The following is a 5360-nucleotide window of genomic DNA, read 5'->3' as shown; positions in this document are numbered from 1 at the left end:
GTGGGCAGGGGTGAGCAGTGTTGGTGGTCTCTTCCGCTCTGCAGTCTCAGGAGTGCCCACCTGACCAGGCGGTTGGGTCTCTCTCTCACCGGGTCTGGGAGCAGAGAGTTGCTGTGGGCCGGGATCCGCGGGTGTGGGACTTCCAAAACTTTTATAATAAACCTTTAACACACTAGAGATGGGCAGTTATCTACCATCTATGCTATTATGCCTACTTCCCTGCCAATAGCCCTGAGTTATGACGGGGTTGCCATGTTACATCTGGGCCACTCCTAACACCAACTGGCCAGCCCTCATGGCCATGTTTTCATGACTCACCTACCCCATGGCATCTTCTCCTCTCTCCATCTTCTTCCTTGTAGTGGTTCTCTGACCCTTAGCCCAGGAACCAAAAACTGTACCTATCTCTCTTCTGCTCAGCTATAGGCTGTAGGCGTTTTTATACCCCCATCTGGGTAACTTGGGGCAAAGTTACATAGAGTCACAAGAGAATCCTCTCATCCCTGGGACCAACCAGGGCCAGTGTTTAGCATTACAATACAGAGCAATAGACCAAATCTCCACAACAGATTTTCAAATTAAAGAAGTTTCTTCTATCTCTAGACCTTTTGTTTGTTGGTTGGTTTTCTTTTGTTGTTATTGTTGTTTTTTCAAGACAGGGTTTCACTGTGTAGCCCAGCCTTTCTCAAACTCACTCTGTAGACTAGGCTGGCCTTGACCTCAGATATCCATGTGCTTTAATCCCAGGGTTTGGATTAAAGGTGTGCTTCCCTATCACAGACCTCTCTCTAGTCTATCCTATCCTTCCAGTGCCAGAGCCACTGTCACCTAGCTCAGGCCACGCTGCTGCTCACCCATCACCCTCCATGGTGCACTAGCAGTCTCAAAAGATTCAAAGTCCAAGATGGCACCCTCAAGGACCAGCTGATTGTGAATCTTCTTAAGGAAGAACAAGTCCCCCAGAACAAGATCACAGTTGTTGGGGTTGGTGCTGTTGGCATGGCTGTGTCATCAGTATCTTAATGAAGGACTTGGCAGATGAGCTTGCCCTTGTTGATGTCATGGAAGACAAACTAAAGGGAGAGATGATGGATCTCCAGCATGGCAGCCTTTTCCTTAAAACACTAAAAATTGTCTATAGTGTGACTGCAAACTCCAAGCTGGTCATTATCACTCCAGGGGTCCATCAGCAAAAGGACTCAATTTGGTCCAGTGCAACGTGAATGTCTTCAAGTTCATCATTCCCAGCATTGTGAAGTACGGTCCACAGTGCAAGCTGCTCATTGTCTCAAATCCAGTGGAGATCTTGACCTATGTGACTTGGGAAATCAGTGGCTTTCCCAAAAGCCGAGATATTGGAAGGGGTTGCAATCAGGATTCAGCTTGTTTCTGTTACCTGATGGGAGAAAGGCTGGGAGTTCACCCGCTGAGCTGTCACAGGTAGGTCCTGGGAGAGCATGGCGACTCCAGTGTGCCTGTGTGGAGTGTGTGAACATTGCTGGCATCTCCCTGAAGTCTCTGAACCCAGAACTGGAAAGTGATGCAGACAAGGAGCAGTGGAAGGGTGTTCACAGGCAGGTGATTGACAGTGCATACGAAGTGATCAAGCTGAAAGGTTACACATCCTGGGCCATTGGCCTCTCCGTGGCAGACATGGCCGAGAGCATAATGAAGAACCTTAGGCGGGTGCATCCCATTTCCACCATGATTAAGGGTCTCTATGGAATCAATGATGATGTCTTCCTCAGTGTCCCGTGTATCCTGGGATAAAATGGAATCTCAGATGTTGTGAAGATGACACTGACTCCTGAGGAGGAGGCCCGCCTGAAGAAGAGTGCAGATACCCTCTGGGGAATCCAGAAGGAGCTGCAGTTCTAAAGTCTTCCCAGTGTCCTAGCCCTTCACTGTCCAGGCTGCAGCAGGGTTTCTATGGAGACCACACACTTCTCATCTGAGCTGTGGTTAGTTCAGTTGTGTTGAGGTGGTCTGGGGAAAATCTCGGTTCCCACAGCTCTACCCTGCTGCTAAGTGGTACTTGTGTAGTGGTAACCTGGTTAGTGTGACAGTCCCACTGTCTCCAAGACACACTGCCAACTGCATGCAGGCTTTGATTACCCTGGGATCCTGCTGCATAGCTGTGCTGCGCACCCTCACCAAACATGCCTAGGCCATGAGTTCCCAGTCAGTCATAACCTGGCCCCAGTGTGTAAGTCCATCATGCACAACTTGTGCATAATTGTTCTACAGGATATTTTCTGTAGTACATGTGCCTGTAGTATACATTGCAATATTATGTGAAATGTAAGAGCTACATACGGATGATGGATCCAACCACTCAAGTGTCATGTCAATAAAAAAATCACATAAAACTTGAACAGTGAAAACAAATAATAATCCAAACATTGGATATTTTTTATAGTTTTTTTGAAACAGGGTGTGGTGCTTTGAATATGCTTGGCCCACAGGGAGTGGTAGTTAGGAGGTGTGGCCTTGTTGGAGGAAGTGTGTCACTGTAGGGTTGAGCTTTAAGACCCTCCTTCTAGCTGCCCGTTAGACAGACTTCTCCTGACTGTTTTGGATCAAGAGGTAAAACTTTAGGCACCGTCTACATACAGCACCATGTCCGCCTGAATGCTGCCATGCTTCCTGTCATGATGAGAATAGACTGAACCTCTGAACCTGTAAGGCAGCCCCAGTTAAATGTTGTCCTTTATGAGAGTTGCCTCGGTCATGGTGTCTGTGCACAGCAACGGAAATCCTAAGACACAGGGTTTCACTGTGTAACCCTGGCTGTCCTGGAACTCTTTCTCTGAAGATCAGCCTCAAATTCAGAGATCCACCTGGCTTTAATCCACTGGGATTAAAAGACACATACCACCACACCAGGCACATCGGATTTTTATTTGTTTCTGGGTTTTTATTTGTTTGTTTTTGTTTGTTTGTTTTGTCTTTTGTCTTTTTTAATATGAGATTTTTGTGTAGCCCTGGCTGTCCTAGAACACACTCAGTAGAACAAGCTAGCCTCTAACTCAGAGATCCATCTGCTACTGCTTCCCAGGTGCTGGGATTAAAGACAGGTGCCACCAATGCCTGGCACATGGAATTTTGTATTAATTCAACCTTTAAAAATTATTTATTTTGCCTACATGTAAGTTTATATTCCACATACATGCCTGGTACCCACAGAGTTCAGAAAGGGCGTCAAATTCTCTGGGACTGGAGTAATGGATGATCCTAGGTTATTATGCGGTTTTGGGAACCCACATATAGGTCCTGTACAAGAACAACAAGGGCTGTTAACTTCTGAGCCATCTCTCTACTCCTCCCACATTCTTTAAATTCTTTTTTTTTATTAACTTGAGTATTTCTTATATACATTTGAGTGTTATTCCCTTTCCCGGTATCCAGGCAAACATCCCCCTCCCCCCTCCCCTTCCTTATGGGTGTTCCCCTCCCATCCCTCCCCCCATTGCCGCCTTCCCCCCACCAGTCTTGTACACTGGGGGTTCAGTCTTAGCAGGACCCAGGGCTTCCCCTTCCACTGGTGCTCTTACTAGGATATTCATTACTACCTATGAGGTCAGAGTCCAGGGTCAGTCCATGTATAGTCTTTAGGTAGTGGCTTAGTCCCTGGAAGCTCTGGTTGCTTGGCATTGTTGTACATATGTTGTCTCGAGCCCCTTCAAGCTCTTCCAGTTCTTTCTCTGATTCCTTCAACGGGGGTCCTATTCTCAGTTCAGTGGTTTGCTGCTGGCATTCGCCTCTGTATTTGCTGTATTCTGGCTGTGTCTCTCAGGAGCGATCTACATCCGACTCCTGTCGGTCTGCACTTCTTTGCTTCATCCATCTTGTCTAATTGGGTGGCTGTATATGTATGGGCCACATGTGGGGCAGGCTCTGAATGGGTGTTCCTTCAGTCTCTGTTTTAATCTTTGCCTCTCTCTTCCCTGCCAAGGGTATTCTTGTTCCCCTTTTAAAGAAGGAGTGAAGCATTCACATTTTGATCATCCATCTTGAGTTTCGTTTGTTCTAGGCATCTAGGGTAGTTCAAGCATTTGGGCTAATAGCCACTTATCAATGAGTGCATACCATGTATGCCTTTCTGTGATTGGGTTAGCTCACTCAGGATGATATTTTCCAGTTCCAACCATTTACCTACGAATTTCATAAAGCCATTGTTTTTGATAGCTGAGTAATATTCCATTGTGTAGATGTACCACATTTTCTGTATCCATTCCTCTGTTGAAGGGCATCTGGGTTCTTTCCAGCTTCTGGCTATTATAAATAAGGCTGCAATGAACATAGTGGAGCACGTGTCCTTTTTATATGTTGGGGCATCTTTTGGGTATATGCCCAAAAGAGGTATAGCTGGATCCTCAGGCAGTTCAATGTCCAATTTTCTGAGGATCCTCCAGACTGATTTCCAGAATGGTTGTACCAGTATGCAATCCCACCAACAATGGAGGAGTGTTCCTCTTTCTCCACATCCTCGCCAGCATCTGTTGTCCCCTGAGTTTTTGATCTTAGCCATTCTCACTGGTGTGAGGTGAAATCTCAGGGTTGTTTTGATTTGCATTTCCCTTATGACTAAAGATGTTGAACATTTCTTTAGGTGTTTCTCAGCCATTCGGCATTCCTCAGCTGTGAATTCTTTGTTTAGCTCTGAACCCCATTTTTTAATAGGGTTATTTGTTTCCCTGCGGTCTAACTTCTTGAGTTCTTTGTATATTTTGGATATAAGGCCTCTATCTGTTGTAGGATTGGTAAAGATCTTTTCCCAATCTGTTGGTTGCCGTTTTGTCCTAACCACAGTGTCCTTTGCCTTACAGAAGCTTTGCAGTTTTATGAGATCCCATTTGTTGATTCTTGATCTTAAAGCGTAAGCCATTGGTGTTTTGTTTAGGAAATTTTTTTCAGTGCCCATGTGTTCCAGATGCTTCCCTATTTTTTCTTCTATTAGTTTGAGTGTGTCTGGTTTGATGTGGCGGTCCTTGATCCTTGGACTTAAGCTTTGTACAGGGTGATAAGGATGGATCGATCTGCATTCTTCTACATGTTGCCATCCAGTTGAACCAGCACCATTTGCTGAAAATGCTATCTTTTTTCCATTGGATGGTTTTGGCTCCTTTGTCAAAAATCAAGTGACCATAGGTGTGTGGGTTCATTTCTGGGTCTTCAATTCTATTCCATTGGTCTATCTGTCTGTCTCTGTACCAATACCATGCAGTTTTTATCACTATTGCTCTGTAATACTGCTTGAGTTCAGGGATAGTGATTCCCCCTGAAGTCCTTTTATCGCTGAGGATAGCTTTAGCTATCCTGGGTTTTTTGTTATTCCAGATGAATTTGCAAATTGTTCT

At 45.4% G+C, this 5360-nt stretch overlaps 1 pseudogene; it reads left to right on the top strand.

Moving 5' to 3' along the window:
• The first annotated feature begins 1085 nt into the window (after positions 1–1085).
• On the top strand, positions 1086–1986 carry Ldha-ps26 (lactate dehydrogenase A, pseudogene 26; annotated as a pseudogene).
• The last annotated feature ends 3374 nt before the right edge of the window (positions 1987–5360 follow it).

The sequence above is a fragment of the Rattus norvegicus genome, chromosome 6 (genome assembly GCF_021556685.1).
Source record: "Rattus norvegicus strain SHRSP/BbbUtx chromosome 6, alternate assembly SHRSP_T2T, whole genome shotgun sequence".
NCBI lineage: Eukaryota > Metazoa > Chordata > Mammalia > Rodentia > Muridae > Rattus > Rattus norvegicus.
Note: the sequence above shows the minus strand (reverse complement) of the source record. Positions and strands in the feature narration are given on the sequence as shown.